Consider the following 20,750-nt stretch of genomic DNA (forward strand, 5'->3'; position numbering starts at 1 on the left):
CCCCTGCAGCATAGTCCAGATCCCTGTGCAGAAGTGAAAGGGTGAAGACCAGGGGGGCTACATAGATAACACCTTTAGGAGTAGCCCAAAGCCAAATCTGTTCAAATCACAACTAGGGACGAGCAAATCGACTTCAGATGAAACATCTGAAGTCGATTCGCATTAAAACTTTGTTCATATACTGTAACAGAGCAGGAACTCTGTACAGTATTAGAATGTATTGGCTCCGAATAGCCAAAGTTATTGCTTCGCGAAGTCTCGCGGGACTTCGCGTAATAACGTCATAAATTACCGTATTTTTCGCTTTATAAGATGCACCTGATGATAAGACTCACCTAGGTTTTTGAGGAGGAAAATAAAAAAATATATATTTTGAACCAAATGGTGTGCTTTTGGTGGGTTTTGAACTAATGGTGGTCTGTGGATGACACTATTATGGGGATCTGTGGATGACACTGTTATGGAGGAAATCTGGATGACGCACTGTTATGGGGGATCTGTGGATGACACTGTTATGGGGATCTGTGGATGACACACTGATATGGGGGAGCTGTGGATGATACTGTTATGTGGGATCTGTGGATGACACTGTTATGGGGATCTGTGGATGACACACTGATATGGGGGAGCTGCGGATGACACTGTTATGGGGAAGCTGCGGATGACACTGTTATGAGGGATCTGTGGATGATACTGTTATGGGGGATCTGTGGATGACACTGTTATGGGGGATCTGTGGATGACACTGTTATGGGGGATCTGTGGATGACACTGTTATGGGGGGGAATCTGTGGATGAAACACTACTATGGGGATATCTGTGGATGACACTATTATGGGGGGATCTGTTGCTGGTCCCCTCTGTGTCTTCTCATGTCCCTGTGTAAATAGTGACCCCCATTACACTGGGCCCCGCTCACAGCAGTCTTCATATGTAAAGTCTAGTCATGTAATCCTCAACCAGTGGCTCTGCTTTGTTAAAGGGAACCTGTCACTGGGATTTTGTGTATAGAGCTGAGGACATGGGTTGCTAGATGGCTGCTAGCACATCCGCAATACCCAGTCCCCATAGCTCTGTGTGCTTTTATTGTGTAAAAAAAATGATTTGATACATATGCAAATTAACCTGAGATGAGTCCTGTCCCTGACTCATCTCACGTTAATTTGCATATGTATCAAATTGTTTTTTTTACACAATAAAAGCACACAGAGCTATGGGGAATAGATTTTGAGGATGTGCTAGCGGTCATCTAGCAACCCATGTCCTCAGCTCTATACACAAAATCCCAGTGACAGGTTCCCTTTAAGTAATGTTACACTGCCGGCCGGCCGGCCTGCCTGCTAGTTTGATAGTGAGTACTACTACAGACGATTACAGTAGTTTAACAAAGCAAGATTAAGGACTACATGACTAAACTTTACATATGAAGACTGCTGTGAGCGGGGTCCGGTGTAATGGAGTACAGTACAGTGACTGCATCGGGCCCCGCTGCGAATGAAACAACAGTTGCCAGCCTCTAGCCCCTTCTCCCACCCCGCGTGATAGAGCTCTGATACATCGCAGGCCGAGTTCAGGAAATGTTTTTTTACAGTACAAATTAGTTTATGAAGTTATTAAGCAAAGTCTCCCGAGACTTCGCGAAGCAATAACTTCGGCTCATCAGAGCCAATACATTCTAATACTGTACGGAGCTCCTGCTTCATCCGAAGTCGATTCGCTCATCCTTAATGACAATACAGATCCACATCCGCTTCGTTATACAGGTCCTTCTAAAAAAATTAGCATATTGTGATAAAGTTCATTATTTTCTGTAATGTACTGATAAACATTAGACTTTCATATATTTTAGATTCATTACACACCAACTGAAGTAGTTCAAGCCTTTTATTGTTTTAATATTGATGATTTTGGCATACAGCTCATGAAAACCCAAATTTCCTATCTCCAAAAAATTAGCATATTTCATCCGACCAATAAAAGAAAAGTGTTTTTAATACAAAAAAAGTCAACCTTCAAATAATTATGTTCAGTTCTGCACTCAATACTTGGTCGGGAATCCTTTTGCAGAAATGACTGCTTCAATGTGGCGTGGCATGGAGGCAATCAGCCTGTGGCACTGCTGAGGTGTTATGGAGGCCCAGGATGCTTCGATAGCGGCCTTAAGCTCATCCAGAGTGTTGGGTCTTGCGTCTCTCAACTTTCTCTTCCCAATATCCCACAGATTCTCTATGGGGTTCAGGTCAGGAGAGTTGGCAGGCCACTTGAGCACAGTAATACCATGGTCAGTAAACCATTTACCAGTGGGTTTGGCACTGTGAGCAGGTGCCAGGTCGTGCTAAAAAATGAAATCTTCATCTCCATAAAGCTTTTCAGCAGATGGAAGCATGAAGTGCTCCAAAATCTCCTGATAGCTAGCTGCATTGACCCTGCCCTTGATAAAACACAGTGGACCAACACCAGCAGCTGACATGGCACCCCAGACCATCACTGACTGTGGGTACTTGACACTGGACTTCAGGCATTTTGGCATTTCCCTCTCCCCAGTCTTCCTCCAGACTCTGGCACCTTGATTTCCGAATGACATGCAACAGTCCAGTGCTGCTTCTCTGTAGCCGAGGTCAGGCGCTTCTGCCGCTGTTTCTGGTTCAAAAGTGGCTTGACCTGAGGAATGCGGCACCTGTAGCCCATTTCCTGCACACGCCTGTACACGGTGGCTCTGGATGTTTCTACTCCAGACTCAGTCCACTGCTTCCGCAGGTCCCCCAAGGTCTGGAATTGGTCCTTCTCCACAATCTTCCTCAGGGTCCGGTCACCTCTTCTCGTTGTGCAGCGTTTTCTGCCACACTTTTTCCTTCCCACAGACTTCCCACTGAGGTGCCTTGATACAGCTCTCTGGGAACAGCCTATTCGTTCAGAAATTTCTTTCTGTGTCTTACCCTCTTGCTTGAGGGTGTCAATGATGGCCTTCTGGACAGCAGTCAGGTCGGCAGTCTTACCCATGATTGCGGTTTGGAGTAATGAACCAGGCTGGGAGTTTTTAAAAGCCTCAGGAATATTTTGCAGGTGTTTAGAGTTAATTAGTTGATTCAGATGATTAGGTTAATAGCTCGTTTAGAGAACCTTTTCATGATATGCTAATTTTTTGACATAGGAATTTTGGGTTTTCATGACCTGTATGCCAAAATCTTCAATATTAAAACAATAAAAGGCTTGAACTACTTCAGTTGGTGTGTAATGAATCTAAAATATATGAAAGTCTAATGTTTATCAGTACATTACAAAAAATAATGAACTTTATCACAATATGCTAATTTTTTGAGAAGGACCTGTATAAGGTGCTCCAGAATTGTTAATTCAAGGAGAATACAGATATGTACTAAAACAGGCGTGTCAGCAAATTCAACAAGTTTTTCCACAAAGAATTCTGCCATATCCACAGGATAAACAGCCAGTATCAGTACCTACCTGTAAGTCCAGCTTCAGAAAGGATTAACACAAACAGGGCATTTCCTTTTAAAGAAACTATAATCAGCCATGTTCATAACAATAGAAATAAATGGCTTTGTTTTTCTGTGAGATCTTGGAAATAGGCTGTACAATTCACTCCAGGGGACATATTTTGTATTTCTTTTGCTAAAATGGATTACAAAGGAAAGTGAACAAAGCACAGTTAAAATGGACCAACGGATTTATGAAAAAAAGGTTAAAATTAACTTCAAAACTTAAAAGTTTGTTTCAAAACAAACCAAATATCTAAAAATTCTGTTTTCACTACATAAATCTCCTGCAATGAATTCTGAACTTCCATGTCCCATTTGGGCTTGGTATTTTTGGAAATAGACACATCCAAAGATGTATCTGACATGCTGACTGCTCACACACTTAAAAACAAGTCCCTACCTTTAATAGTATATCAGCATCTAGTAGTAGTTTCTTAGTGATTACTCTCTCAATAAGTTCTGTACATACTGCAAAGATTTCCGTGTACTGGCTGCTGTAATCAACATAACATGTTCTAAAAATGAAGCAACTCTATAAAGTCACTCTATCTGGTGGACCCTGCACTAATAGTAATTGGAGTAACAAAGCAGATCTGATGAAGAATTTTTGGCCAATATGGCAGTTTAAGTACACTGCATACAATATAAGGCCATAGTTCACACTTCGGTGTTTGATCAGTGATTGTGAGCCAAAACCAGGAGTGAAGCCTACATTGAGATAAGGTATAATAGAAAGATTTGCACCTAACATAGCAACATAGTTTGTAAGGCTGAAAAAATACATTTGTCCATCCAGTTCAGCCTGTTATCCTGCAAGTTGATCCAGAGAAAGGCAAAAAAACTTTGAGGTAGATGCCAATTTTCCTCATTTTAGGGGGGAAAATATCCTTCCCGAATCCAATCTGGCAATAAGAATAACTCCCTGGATCAACGACCCCTCTCTAGTAGCTATAACCTGTAATATTATTACGCTCCAGAAATACATCCAGGCCCCTCTTGAATTCTTTTATTGTACTCACCATCACCACCTCCTCAGGCAGAGAGTTCCATAGTCTCACTGTTCTTACCGTAAAGGATCCTCTTCTATGTTTGTGTACAAACCTTCCTTCCTCCAGACGCAGAGGATGTCCCCTTGTCACAGTTACAGTCCTGGGGATAAATAGATGATGGGATAGATCTCTGTACTGACTCCTGATATGTTTATACATAGTTATTAGATCTCCCCTTAGTAGTCTTTTTTTTAAAAGTGAATAACCCTAATTTTGATAATTTTTCCAGGTACTGTAGTCCATTCATTCCAGTTATTACTTTAGTTGCCCTTCTCTGAACCCTCTCCAGCTCTGCTATGTCTGCCTTGTTCACAGGAGCCCAGAACTGTACACAGCACTCCATGTGTGGTCTGACTAATGATTTGTAGAGTGGTAGCACTTTGTTCTCATCACGGGCATTTATGCCCATTTTGATGCAACCCATTATCTTATTGTCCACTAAAATTCCTAAGTCCTTTTCCATGTCAGTGTTACCCATTGTTTTACCATTTAGTATGTACAAGTGACTTGCATTATTCCTTCCCATGTGCATAAGCTTACATTTGTCAGTGTTAAACCTCATCTGCCACTTATCTGCCCAAGCCTCCAATCTATCCAGATCCCTCTGTAGTAGTATACTGTCCTCATCAGTGTAAATTACTTTACACAGTTTAGTGTCATCTGCGAAAATTTATATTTTCTGCAAGATCATTAATATATTGAAGAGAATAGGGCCCAATAGTGACCCCTGAGGTACCCCACTAGTGACAGTGACCCAATCTGAGTGTGTACCGTTAATAACCACCCTCTGTTTTCTATCACTCAGACAGTTACTGACCCACATACAGACATTTTCTCCCAGTCCCAGCATTCTCATTTTATATACTAACCTTCCATGTGGTACAGTGTCAAATGCTTTGGAGAAGTCCAGATATACGACTTCCATTGACTCACTCTGGTCAAGACTAGAAATTACCTCCTTACAGAAACGAATTAAATTAGTTTGACATGACCGATCCCTCATGAAGCCATGCTGATATGGCGTTATTTGCTTATTTTCATTGAGGTGCTCCAAGATAGAATCTCTTAGAAAACCTTCAAACAGTTTACCCACAACAGATGTTAAACTTACTGGCCTATAGTTTCCGGGCTCTGTTTTTGGACCTTTTTTAAAAATATTGGCACCACATTTGCTAAGCGCCAATCCTGTGGGACCTTCCCTGTTAGTATAGAGTCTGTAAATATCAGAAATAAGGGTCTGGCTATGACATTACTTAATTCTCTTAGGGTACGGTGGTGTCTATTTTAATCTTTTTAAGATGTTGCAGGACTTCTTCCCAGGTTATACAGGCCACTTTTAATGGGGAGTTCACTTTGGCACTCTCTATTACACCTGACAGTTAAATTTCCTCAGTGAATACAGTGGAGAAATAAATAATAGCTTTGCTTTCTCCTCATCGCTCTGTGCAACCCCCCCCTCATCACTCTGTAAAGGACTCTTCACCACATAGACCCAACACTACATTAGCACCACTCCTCGGATCCTGTGGATACGTGGTTTGGGGACTGCAAACTACATATGGTCGTGTGCATGAAATCTGAAAAGAAGTAACTGATGTGCGTTCTAAGTTATATGGCAGACATAGCAGTGTTGCCACTCAATATCTAGATACAAATCCACGATTGGCCCCCTGTGACATAAGCATTTCACCTGCTTATACCCTCATATATCCCTGGACAGAGGGCACGTGAATATGAGCCCTGGATGTATGTTTTTTTGCTCACAGTTAGTATGTGGTCCTCTTTCCAACCTGTGTGCAGCCTCCCCCGATTATCTCAAATGACTTTCACATGGAGCTGAGGTTAGCTGTTATTTCTCTTGGCTTGTCCCCACTGCAACAGACACTTCCTCTCCGCCTTAAAAGGACCAAGTGATGTTCAGCTGACTGGGCTCGAGCCCAGCACTTGATTTATACATTATTTAATTTCCTTCAGAAAATTGAAAACAGTGCTTTTAGGAATGGAAGTTGATATTTTTCATTTGCTTCAGAACTCTTTTAGGGCTAATATAATCAGCGGTTGCGCATATCAGCTTGTTTATGGAGGCTCACAGTAATGGAACATGGAGCTAAAGGGCGTTTTATCCGAGCTCGGTAAACACAGGAACAGAACGACTCAGACACAGAACAGAACGTTGAGTCTATGACTCCATGACTGGGGAGACTATGCTGCACTGTGCGCAGAGACAGCTGAGGAGCAGGGGTGTCATCAAGGCAAAGCTTTCATTACATGTATCCCCTGAAAGAGATGTTAATAGATAGAAATGGTCCATCGGTTACAGCAGCCTACCTCTGCCCTGCACTGGGGTTTACCTCATTTTGCCTTCAGAACATGGTTATGGCATGGATACTGCTGCTGAATGTTAGACGTCGGGTTATTTTTATGGCACACAGCCTCCACCACATCCTGAAGGTGATTGATGGCTTGTGGTCTAGAAACTGTACAGTCCATTAAGCCAAAGTGACTTATCATTATGTCCATCAAAAAATTGTTAGGTAAAGATATTAACCAGTGTGCATCATTACACAACGACGAAACCCTTGTACACTAGATAGGGTCCAGCGATTTGGTATGGTTTAACTATAAACATCATCAGAAGGAAACATAAGTTGTTTTCCCAAGGTTTAACGGTCCAGTTTTGATGCTCGTATTCCTGTTGAAGACAACTTTCTTGTTTTACATTGCATGTCCCTGGAACATCATGACCCATCCATGACCACGACTAGTGACCTATGCAAAATTCTTTTCATGTCCTATTTAGTGGTTAGCTCCAACCTACACATCTTCTATGGCCTCTCTCTCTGACAGCTTTCTTTCACCTACTGCACATCTGCCTATTTGCTTTTTGTATAATTGCACTGGCTTACAAGTCCAGTTTTGTAGGTCTACCAATAATAGAACCATCATTCTAACACCATATCCAAAATTGTTCATACTGCTACTTATAATGTGCAGATTTAGTATGTTTTGTACCAAATTTATCAAATGTCGCAGGTTTATTAAAAGACATCTGTCAGCAGATTTGCACCTATGAAGCTGGCTGACCTGTTACATGTGCACTTGGCAGCTGGAGGCATCTGTGTTGGTCCCATGTTCATATGTGTCTGCGTGGCTGAGAAAAATAATGTTTAACAGATGCAAATGAGTCTCTAGGAGCAACGGGGGCGTTGCCGTTACTCCTAGAGCCTCAGCCCTCTATGCAAATGCTGCACCCTCTTCACATCCTCCACTCTCCTACTGGATAAAAAAAAGTCTCCATGATAAATCTGGAGTGAAACTAGTTTACATTGCTCACCACATCCCCTTTCAAACAAAAAGTTTGACAGAAAGTCGCAAAGCCTTATTTTGGGACTTTTTGAAGACAGAATTCTGAGGTGTAGGGTGTGATAAATTTCCCGTATTATGAGATCATAATGGAATAAATATGGGCAAGGTTAAAACGTGTGAGCAACCTCCAGAGCAGCACAGAGCCGTACACATGTCACTCGATGCAGCGCTGGAACATTTTTCAGTGTCATTTTACAGAGATTGTTTATCTGGCCTGGTTGTTCCCTCTTGGGCTGACTCTGCTTTCACTCCTGCAGTAAGGTCCACATATGTTGTGAAAAAGAGCCAAGATTGCTTGAGCATTGCAAGTAGGTCAGGAAATTAAAAATTAACTCTGGAGCACAGATATCACAATGTTTGAATAATGTGTCCATTAGGAACTGAATTCTTTCTGTGCTCCCTTTGAGGAAACATGAAAAAAGAGTGGTCTTTGAGTAACACAAGTATCTTATGGCATACATGGCCTCTTGAGAGGAAGACACTTCCCTGGAAGACCCTCTCAATTTAAAGGGGTATTATGATAATGGACATTGATGGAATGTCCTGTAGATGTGCTATAAAAGTCTGGGAAGTGCAGATACCGCCTTCGGGATCTGCACATATTTCCAGAACAGGGGCTTTCTAGATTGTGCAAGATACTTGTACAGTCATGAGAAAAACTAAGTACACCCTCATTAAATTCTATGTGTTTACATATTAGGACATAAAATACACATACAACCTCAGATGGACAATACACAACAGATTCTACCATGAAGCTAAAATGGAAAAGCCATGTGTGAAAAACTAAGTACACCCTATAAATTAATAGAACCACCTTTAGCAGCAAAAAAAAGTATTCATAATCTCGCGATGCGAGAGCTAGCGCATGCGCAGTTTGTTCCCTAAGGCTGATGCCAGCACAGGGAAGGAAGACTATGCCGATACTGCGCATGCGCTAGCTCGCGCATTGCGAGATTACTGTGCTCTAGCTTTGTGATGTCAGGGAGCAAGGAGGAGATTCGTAGGATGCAGGGCAGCTCCTTCACGCTGGACTCATCTCAGGGACAGGACTCATCTAAGGTTAATTTGCATGTCTATCAAATCGTTTTTTTTTTTACAATAAAAGCACACAGAGCTATGGGGACTGGGTATTGCGGTTGTGCTAGCGGCGAGCTAGCAACCTATATCCTCAGCTCTATACACAAAATCCCGGTGACAGGTTCCCTTTAAGGTCCCGCCACAGCATTTCTTTTGGGTTTAGGTCTGCGCTTTGATTGGCCTTTGCAACACCTTGATTCTTTTCTGCCATTGCTAGTGTGCTTGGGATCATTGTCCTTTTGCATGACCCAGTTTTGGCCAAGGTTTAGCTGTTGGATACATGACCTTACATTTCAGTCTAGAATATTTTTGTATACAGAGGAGTTTAATTCCATGACTGGAAGGTGTCCAGGTCCTGAGGCTGCAAAACAAGCCCAAATTGCCACCGCTCCACCACAGTGCTTGACAATTGGTATGCTGTGTTTGGTTTTAGCAAAACGTGGTGCTGTGCATTATGGCTGAACTTTTACACCTTGGTCTTCTCTGCCCAAAGAACATTGTTCCAGAAGTCTTGCGGTTTGTTCAGATGCAACTTTGCAAACTTAAGCCATGCTGTGCCACGTCCTTTTCCGAACTAACAGGCTTTCTTCTGGGAACCTTTCCAAATTACTTGTTTAGCAGACTGAAAAAAAGAGTCTTGCCGTATCTTAAGGTGAAATCAGTGCCTGAAATTGCCCCGAAAATAAAAGCCAAATAGGATTTTTTTTAAAAAGTGGCAAAAGCCATGCAAAAAAAAATCTGAGTGGAAAATGTACTGATTTTGTAGGCAGCTTCAGCAACAGATTTTTCTGCTTCTACTTAAATATACTTATGAATATTCCCTAAGGGTATGTTCACAGAGGCAAAATATTTGTGAGAAAAATCCAATGATTATTTTGCCCGTGGAACCCGCAGCAGAAATCTGAGGCTGGGTTCTGGCACAGGTATGCATGTTGATTAGACCCATTCAGTAGGACTGATCTGTTTGTGGCCACCTGCTGTGGACTCAGCACTGTTTCTAGTAAGCTGCTGTTAAAAAAAAAAAAAAAAAAGCAAGCGGTCACTGCTTCCTTTTAAAAACTGTTGGAAGCAGATGTGAGTAATTTTCCATGCAAATTCCGATGCAGTTTCCTCATCAAAATAAGCATCAAATAAGTCCATGTGAACAAGTCCTTAGGTGTACAAAGTTTATAACAAGTGATTGAGTACAAGGAATGCAGGAAAGCTCTGTGGTGATGCCAGCAGGGAAGGAAGGAAGTAGCTAACTTCTCCTCTTGATTGTGTTTAAAAAGATTCCATGTAACAATATAAGGGCTCATGCACACAGTCATTGTTATTTTGGGATCTGCAAATTGTGGATCCGCAAAACACGGATACTGACCCATAATAGAACATTTCTATCCTTGTCTGTAATGCAGACAATAATAGGACATGTTTTATTTTGGGGGGGAACGAACACAGAACACACAGAGTCATTTCCTTTTTTTTTGCAGTCCCTTTGAAGTGAATGGTGCCATGAAAAAACAGGAACAGACACGGACAAAAAATACATTCGAGTACATGAGCCCTAAGGGAACCCCCAGCCGCTTTCCCTGCCTACTTGCAGTGCAAGCCCTAGGTAGCAAGTCCGCAACTGGTCGACGTTCCCTACTCTGCTAAGGTACGAGACAAACAACACTAAGTGACAACACAAGACACAAAGACAGAGTCGTACAGAAATGGGTCGAAACCAGGAGGACAACAAAGTACCAAATCGAGAGACAGAGAGTAGTCAAAAATCCAAGCAGAAATCAGAACCTGACGGGAAGCTCAGTACCAAAACGTGAGACAGAGAGTGGTCAAAAAGGCAAGCCAAGGTGTGGAACACAAGTATTCCAAAAATACACGAAACAGGAACACGGCTAGTGAGTCAGCCTGCAGCTAATTGCACACAGCACTTGCAAATAGCAGCACCTGATCTCCCCAGCATACGAACGCTGTGGCTAGAAGCAGAGCATTGTGCTCTTTTGCTAGGGAAGCGTCCGCATTACTGGGGGGCTTGGCCTGGCAGCCCGTTTCTCCAGGCGCGACCGCATCGAAGTAGAGGAACGTGCCACTGGAGCCTAGACAGGTGAGTTTCTGACACCATTGTAGAGGTTTTATTGAAGACCCTAAAATGCCCTAAGGGGAAGTATCAGTTGAAGCTCTGGACCCCAGTGCAGACCTGTAAGGCCACATGCACATAGGTGCAGGTCAACACACTTAAGATCTGTTCGAATTTTCCGTGTGGATTTATGTGTGTTTCTGCAGCGTATCCATACCAAAATTTCTAATTGCAGATTTTGATGCGGATTAGATGCGGTTTTGCCATCCATAGATCTCACCCTTCCTTTAAAAATCTGCAGCTAACACCACAAAGATAATTGACGTGCTACATACAGGACTATATCGGCATGGAAATAATCTGCAAAGTGTACATGAGATTTCTGTGATCTCATACACTTTGCTGGTACTGTACTATGCTGTGGTTTTTCCGCAGCGGACTCTGTGCGGAAAAAACATGCGTTTTCTGCAATGTGTACAGGTGGCCTAACAAGCCCAGAACTACCCCTATTATTGCCCGCAAATGAGGTTCCGTGACTCCATTCAAGTCAATGGGTCCGCAAAAAAACGGAACACATACGGAAAAGCATCCGTATGTCTTCCGTATCCGTTCTGTTTTTGCGGAACCATCTATTGAAAATTTTATGTCCAGCCCATTTTTTTCTATGTAATTACTGTATATGCCATACAGAAAAATGGAATGGAAACGGAACACGGAGCCGTGAAAAACGGACCGCAAAATACTAAAAAAGCCATACGGTCGTGTGCAAGAAGCCTAACACTGGTGTCTTCTTATGTGACAGAGGAACCCTCAGGAAGCAGGTACTAGTTAAGCCCCTGATCCTGAGCATTTTTTGTTTAGACTGGGGTTTTCCCTGCTTTCAGAGGAAACTCTGCTTGCTCTTACTGTGTGCCCGCTCAACACCACTCTCACAGCATTAAACCATTTGCCAGCTGGAGCACTTTAGAGGCTCTCAGAAGAAGGAAACACTGCGCTAGCACTGTGTACAATCTGCAGCATAATCTACTGGATCCTGTTTGGTGCAGCTCCGCTAATAGTCAGCCTGCGCCAGCTTCATTCACTTACATTATGCACCAAGTCAAGGGTATTGGATGTTTATGCAAAGTTTGCGGCTCCATTTCCTCTCTGCCTTGTTTCTGTATAGACGGACATTTGTTTGCTGCCTTTTTACATGCAGATGTTACTTCCTTTTACAATTCCATGGCATATTCCCCTACATGGCAATCTTCCCCTTCAGCTTTGCATCTAAAAATAGGATTGATTTTCATGGCATGTGCTGCTGCAACCAGAGATCTGAAAAAGTCAAATGATTTATGTTTTGTCCTGTCTCTGAAATCAAGGTTGCTTACATAGAAAAAGCACCTAGAGCTCTGTAAGATGTATAACCAAATACCAGGCGAAAGTATTAAGATTGTGCCGTAACTTACACATGCACGCACATCCGCACTGTATACCCTTACATGTTCTATAGTGTAATCCCAAATTCGGAATGGACCGTTGTAGATTGTATTATAGAGTTGTTATATATACTGTATTTTGTGACATCACTGAGTAGTATTCTTGTGCGTTTGCTATTACCCATGTACTGTGGTATCACTTATCCTTGTATAGTTATACCCTGCATATGGTTTCTGTTTTCGTTTTTCATCCGATCCGTATCAGTTTTTTTGCGTCTGAGTTGCATCCGAGCGTATTTAGTTTTTCGCTGATCTGAGACTTTAATAGGTGGCGCACGTCAGTGAAAACGGACATGAATAGGACATGAGATACACAGATCCATTTAAATAACTGGTGTGCGTTAAAAAAAAAAAAATTGGTCGTGTGCAAGGGGCCTTAAAGGGTTGTCTGACTTAGGCCTCTTTCACACAAGCGATACGGATTGTGTCAGTATCTGTTCAGGATAAGGGGGCATTCACATTATCGTATTTTTGGTCGACATCCGATCCACATTTTTGAAGGATCGGATGCGGACCTATTGATTTCAATGGGGCCACAAAAAATGAGGACAGCGCTCCATCAGCTGTCTGCATCCATATGTCCGTTCAACGGTTCCACACAAAAAATAGTCCATTTTGCAGACAAGAATAGGCATTTCTAACAAAGAGTGGGGCATGCAGATCCACAAAATGTAGAACACACGACCAGTATCCGTTTTTTGCGGACCGCAAAACAGATATTATCCTGTGAATGCCCCCTAAACCTGATGGTTTTGCATGCAAGTTCAATCAGTTTTTCTTGCGATAGCATTGCGTTTTTTCATCCAGATTCTGAGCGTTTTTCATGTGAATGAAGAAAAACTGAAGAATAACAATCTACATCTCCTAGCAACCATCAGTGAAAAACACATTGCATCCGGATGACTTCCGTTTTTTTATGCAAACCCTATTCACTTCTATGAAGCCAGAGCTGCGTGAAAAACTCACACTATAGAACATGCTGTGAGTTTATGTGAACGGAAAAATCGAAAACTTACGGCTCTTGGGAGGTGCAAAGGGAAAAAAATTGGCTGCAGTGGGAAGGGGATTAGTATCTGACAACCCCTTTAAGACCTTATCAGTACCTTAACTTGCATGATGTGGGGCCCTGTTACAGATTTTATGTCGAGGCACAATAACTTCAAGTTACAACTATGGCCCTATGGATAAGACATCCCAGAGAGGGGCAAAGCATTCTGTTCCTATGGAGATGAAGCTTTAGGTCATATGTGTCTTGCAGGACATTTATCTACTGTCCTTGAACATGGATAGGATAAAGGCAGCTTTATTTCCCCATGCTGTTCTTCACCTGGCTGTTCCCTGGTGCTCAGCCCAGAGTCTTCTCCTGTGCTTGAGTGCTTTCAAATATTTTTCACATACCTTTCTATGAAAGACATAAAATTTGCTATAATTTGTACATTTTTGGAAAACGGTTTATGTTAGAGGAGGAAACAAATCTTCCCGGCAAGTTAGAACCGGCGACAGGAACCTCTGGCCTGAATCCTCCCCACCTGTTGAATGTGAACTTAAAACATTGCTCTGTGTGAGATTCCTCAGTTTAACTCATTCAGTGTAAAGCACTGCTGCGCGCTATATGGTAATTATGTATTCACTGCAAATCTGAGATTGACCCCAGTGCAGACCAGGAGACAGACCACACAGCAGAAGCAGTTTCTTGTTTGGGTGTTTAGATAGAGAGGGTAAGTTATCACTTTATATGTACATATAGGGGGAAATCTTGTATGCCAGTTTTTTGGCATGTAAAGGTCGCGAGCGCTGTCGCACATGTGGATTTGTGCAAATTTTTGCACCAATTTGAGAGCTGCACTTTCAGAAGTGGAGTGAAATGTTGGTCAGGATTTCAGTGTAAATCACCTTTGTGCCACATTTAGGCCTCGTGCACACAACCATATCCGCAAAATATGGATGCGGTTCATGCGCAATCCACATTCTTTTGCAGACTCAGTGGGTCTGTAATTCTCATCTTGTGTTCTGTCTACTTGCGGAACAGACACCCAGACGCTGAAAGCGGGTGGGTGAAATGGGTGTGCAAAAAAAATTTGGGACAGCACACGGGCCAATCCGCAGTTTAGGGACCCCAAAACATATAAGCCTTAAGTGCAACTTTTTGAAAATTCACAAACAAGTCACAGGTATCCCCCAGGCGCACATCTAAATTGCACTTGCCCCACATTTATTAATACCATGTGCCATATTCATAAATTTTGGCACAGTTGCACATAGCAACTTCGATGTGAAGACTAACCTCAGATGCACTCAGAATGATAAATCGCCCCAAAGTACTTGCACCAAGTTAGTAGTGAAGAATGTCACACATGACGCATACTGCTTGTACTATATAAAGTATGGACGCCAGGTTTTATCTCGGTGAATGTGCACCTGGATATATTGTATAGTACTTGCACCAAGTGGTTGTATGCAAAAAGAAACTGTCAGCAAAATGAGACTTGTAGTGTGTATTTCATTGTGTCTCCAGAGCCAGTATATGTGGGAAGCTCTCCTAGGTATATGAATAGTAGCAGTTCTCGGTGGAAAGCGTGTTTACAATCGGCTCACTAATCATCCTTGTGTATTTCATTCATATTCATCACCACAAAGGAATTTCATGCTCCTCACCTCATTTTCATCCACGTTCTTTACAAACAACAAGCTCCAACATGGAAAGACTGGAGCGAGTTAAAAATATGCAGTAAGCCTGGGATGTTGTAGGCACGCTACCTCGTTCACCCTCTTTCCAGCATGGGCATGTGGCTAGATTTGCAATTAACACCTGTTTATGGAAAGCCTACCGCCTGTATATGGAGACAGCCATCTTATGAACTAAACCAATATTTACACAAAGACCAGCCTGTCATTTCAGTAGTAACTAGTAAAATAAATCACTCAGGAAAGTCACCATACGTAACTCTTAAATCTGTGGGCAATTATACATTTCATTTACAGTATTTTGCATTGCGTTTTTCTGTAAATTTTGGACCCCCTATTACATGGGTTGAGGATCAGGCCAGTTATTGGGAACAAACGTTTGTATGAACACTCATTCCCAATAATTGCCCCATGTAAATGTGCCACTGATTACCCAAAAAATGAGCAAAGGTGAGTTTGTTGGGTGAGTGATCTTTTCTGCTGCACCAAAATACCTTGTTAGTCAGCAACACATCACTCAATGGAAACAGGGATCTGCTGTATGGGGATGAATGATCATAGTACTGATTGTTTATTCCTAATAAAGTAGCGATTATTGCTGCTTGTAAGTACAGCTAACAAGCGGGTAGTGATTGGGAATCAATCATTGCCCAGTCTATTGGCCAACATAAAAGGGCTCTTGGTGCTACTGGATTGTTAATAGTGAGGTCAAGGGTGATGAGCAACATGGCTGCCATGTTAGGGTCTTTTTACACAAGTCTATCATAGGGAATGAATGTTCTTAGGAAACACTCGTTGGTTGGCTGATCAGGTCTTCTGTGCAAGCATAAAAATGTTCAGTAACTGCCGCACAAACGATCGTAAGTATAAATGATTGGTTATGTGACCTATTGGCATTTATCTGCCCTTCTAAAGGTCTTTTAAGGGGTAGTCTGGTTATATTAAGTTATCCCCTATGCACAGGATAGGGGATACCTATTTGATCGGTAGGACCCTACTGCTTGGACTCCCACCAATCAAGAAAATGGGGGCCCCATGACCCGTGGAGAAAGGAGTGGCCCATACCCCCTGAAATGAATGGAGCTGCCGGTCGTGCATGCATGCGGCTGCTTTATTCATTTCTATGGGAGTTCCTGAGATAGCCTGGTACAGCACTACCTGGCTATGTCATTTACGGCACAGGCGTGAGATTATAGGGCAGTGATGGTGAACCTCTTAGAGACGAGTGCCCAAACTGCAACCCAAATCCCACTTATTTATCGCAAAGTGCCAACACGGCAATTTACCTGAACACCAATATGATATATCTTCCATGTACTTTATCATTTAGCTATAATAACCTGCCTACATTCAATGTGCTGCCTGTGCTGTTCATAGCATGTCCTGCACTATTGAATGGCAGGCAAATTCTAAGGCATATTGGTATACCATAGACTTTCTCCAGGGTGCGGGTGCCCACAGAGAGGGCTCTGAGTGCCGCCTCTGGCACCCGTGCCATAGGTTCGCCATCACTGTTATAGGGCATTCTGTAATCTTGTGTCTGCACTCATAGATACTATTGGCACATGCGCAGATGACTGCATTGCTGGGGAAGTAGAAGTATATGCTCTGTACATGCGCAGATAGTGTTATCTACTTCTCTGGTGCAGGGCCGACTAGAAGCTTGGGAGATCTGGTGCAGGGAGGCAGGAGATCTGGGGCTAGGTCCCCCCATCCATGCTCAGTGAGCTACTTTACATATAGCTAAAAGGTCGTATATATTGGGATAGATAAATAAGGAAGTTTTCTCGCCAGGTGCCAGGACTGCCTAGTTTATGAGGAGGCACACGCCTCACCATGGCAGCACAAGGGGGAAACTAAAAACCGTTTTAGTAAATGTGCCCCATTGTGTTTTATCTCAATATATGCCCAAACTGCTATAGTCATCACCTGATACTGTGGGGAGATTATAGTGACAGGCCGAGTCAGAGCTGAGTTGTGGAGCGCTCATGTAAGACGGGAATGCTACCACATCTTTCAGAGACCTAAAACATTGAATGAATGGAGGAAGAAGCGGGAGGGAAATGCATTGAATGGTATAGGATTTCCCGAGCACTGACAGGAATTCAGTGTAGATTTTTAGCTTCATTGGCCATGTAAAAACCAGCCACATGGCACTAAGTGTAATATTGTTGCATGACAAAGCCACCTAAAGCCGCGCATGTTTTTGTGAAAGCTTCCTAAACATGCTGCTAAATCCTCTAAAATGCGACTTAACTGCTTTGGCTTCCATCAGCATGGCATATGCGGGGCAACAGCAAATGAACAAACAGAAAAAAATATGCTGAATGGGCAAACAAATAGGGTTCAGCTGGTCCTTTGGTTCACAGAGATGGGCGCACCGTGAATACCAATCACTGTATTCTCTGCTGTACTGAAAACTCACAATATCTCTTTTCATCCCGCAAGCCCTTCTCACAACAGCAATGTGTCTTTATGTCTGTAGAATGACACCAGGCTTGGCCTGCTTCCGCTGTCTAAAAGAGGGGAGCTGGAGGGGAGAAAGACACTCAGAGCTTTTAGCTTCTTAGTTTTCTGCACTTATTTATCAAACCAACGTGTAGACCAAAACCAGTTATAGGGCCGGTAAGATGAAAATGACTGATAATGTGAAAGTGTAATGGCGTATGTATACCACACAATTGTCGGGCAGATTATCAGGAACCAACGTTACTATGAACGCTTGTTCCCAACAATATGCCTGTGTAAGGCCTCATGCGGGCACTGGCCATTTAACTTGAATGGGTCTGCAATCCGGAGCTGCGGTGCGGAACACTATGGTGTGCTTTCGTGGTGTTTCTGTCCATGCCCCTGAGTTCCATTGTAAAAAAAATATATACAGTACAGACCAAAAGTTTTGACACACCTTCTCATTCAAAGAGTTTTCTTTATTTTCATGACTATGAAAAGTGTAGATTCACACGGAAGGCATCAAAACTATGAATTAACACATGTGGAATTATATACATAACAAAAAAGTGTGAAACAACTGAAAATGTCATATTCTAGGTTCTTCAAAGTAGCCACCTTTTGCTTTGATTACTGCTTTGCACACTCTTGGCATTCTCTTGATGAGCTTCAAGAGGTAGTCACCTGAAATGGTCTTCCAACAGTCTTGAAGGAGTTCCCAGAGATGCTTAGCACTTGTTGGCCCTTTTGCCTTCACTCTGCGGTCCAGCTCACCCCAAACCATCTCGATTGGGTTCAGGTCCGGTGACTGTGGAGGCCAGGTCATCTGGCGCAGCACCCCATCACTCTCCTTCATGGTCAAATAGCCCTTACACAGCCTTGAGGTGTGTTTGGGGTCATTGTCCTGTTGAAAAATAAACGATGGTCCAACTAAATGCAAACCGGATGGAATAGCATGCCGCTGCAAGATGCTGTGGTAGCCATGCTGGTTCTGTATGCCTTCAATTTTGAATAAATCCAACAGTGTCACCAGCAAAGCATCACACCTCCTCCTCCATGCTTCACGGTGGGAAACAGGCATGTAGAGTTCATCCTTTCACCTTTTCTGCGTCGCACAAAGACACGGTGGTTGGAATCAAAGATCTCACATTTGGACTCATCAGACCAAAGCACAGATTTCCACTGGTCTAATGTCCATTCCTTGTGTTCTTTAGCCCAAACAAGTCTCTTCTGCTTGTTGCCTGTCCTTAGCAGTGGTTTCCTAGCAGGTATTCTACCATGAAGGCCTGATTCACACAGTCTCCTCTTAACAGTTGTTCTAGAGATGTGTCTGCTGCTAGAACTCTGTGTGGCATTGACCTGGTCTCTAATCTGAGCTGCGATTTCTGAGGCTGGTGACTCGTATGAACTTATCCTCCGCAGCAGAGGTGACTCTTGGTCTTTCTTTCCTGGGGTGGTCCGCATGTGAGACAGTTTCTTTGTAGCGCATGATGGTTTTTGTGACTGCACTTGCGGACACTTTCAAAGTTTTCCCAATTTTTCGGACTGACTGACCTTCATTTCTTAAAGTAATGATGGCCACTCGTTTTTCTTTACTTAGCTGCTTTCTTCTTTCCATAATACAAATTCTAACAGTCTATTCAGTAGGACTATCAGCTGTGTATCCACCTGACTTCTCCACAACGCAACTGATGGTCCCAACCCCATTTATAAGGCAAGAAATCCTACTTATTAAACCTGACAGGGCACACCTGTGAAGTGAAAACCATTTTAGGTGACTACCTCTTGAAGCTCATCAAGAGAATGCCAAGAGTGTGCAAAGCAGTAATCAAAGCAAAAGGCGGCTACTTTGAAGAACCTAGAATATGACATATTTTCAGTTGTTTCACACTTTTTTGTTATGTATATAATTCCACATGTGTTAATTCATAGTTTTGATGCCTTCAGTGTGAATCTACAATTTTCATAGTTATGAAAATAAAGAAAACTCTTTGAATGAGAAGGTGTGTCCAAACTTTTGGTCTGTACTGTGTATATATACATTAATGTATAGTTTGTTTTACTGGGAAAAGAGTGGTGTGCTAGACTTTGTATCCCTTTTTTTCCAATTATACTTTAAACGGATGTCAAAAACGTGATGTGAACCCACCTTAAATGATGATCACCTGATGAATGAGCACAATGTCATCAGTCTGTACCGAAGCCGACTTTGGATTCCTGTTTTAAAATGTTTTTAAAGTTGTAGAATCGAAGGCTGAAGTTCTTCACAAAAGTCTTGCGCAACTTCAGACTTCATGATCTTTGCCTTCTCAAAGCCCATACATTTTAATGCTGCACAGAGACAGGTCTCCGTACAGCATTAAAATGAAGATGTGGGGGGGGGGGGGGGGGAATCGACTTTGGATCTTGGATCCAAAGCGCGAATCGCTCAACCCTAAAAATAATGTTTACATGGTGAAAATGAGTCAGAAGAGTCCTGCAGTATGTTTCAAACACCTTTTGTCTGCAAAACAGACAAGAATAGGACATGTTCTATCTTTTTTGTGGGTCCACGGAACAGACATACAGATGAAATGAATGGGTCCACATCTGAACCGCAAAAAATGTTGATCAGATGCGGACAAAACATACGGTCGTGTGCATGAGTCCTGAGATAATCACACCATGACGTGCAGGAACATTTTGTGAGTAGTCTGTTTACTAAGATGGAAAGAGAGCTGGTGCGGACATTTCAGGTAAACCTTCAGTTCCAAAAATATTAGTCCAATAAGGGCTTTATCTGAAAAAACTGCTGCTGTAATAAATCCTTCTTTTTACATTACACTCTGTCCATGGTAACAGGGTTTATCAGTTTCTACCATATGGTATACAATATTTCCATTCCCCCTAAAGCTGACCATACACCATGCAGCTGATCTTTTGTTTTAATGACCATCAGCAAGCCAGACTAAACTGACAGATCAGTGACATGGCTTAAAAAAATTGGGTAAAAAATGTACGCAGACAAGTAAATCATGTGAAAAATGGCAAATAGTCAACCATATTAGCCACTAATGGCGTAATATTTAAATACGATAGATGC

General features: G+C 42.5%; 1 protein-coding gene across 1 annotated transcript in view; it reads left to right on the forward strand.

Annotated features, from left to right (window-relative positions):
- The window catches only part of SPATA5 (spermatogenesis associated 5), a 382,760-nt gene that overhangs the window by 360,819 nt on the left and 1,191 nt on the right, over positions 1-20,750 (forward strand). The gene's annotated exons all lie outside the window — the stretch shown is intronic.

Source organism: Bufo gargarizans, chromosome 1 (assembly GCF_014858855.1).
Source record: "Bufo gargarizans isolate SCDJY-AF-19 chromosome 1, ASM1485885v1, whole genome shotgun sequence".
Taxonomy (NCBI): Eukaryota; Metazoa; Chordata; class Amphibia; order Anura; family Bufonidae; genus Bufo; species Bufo gargarizans.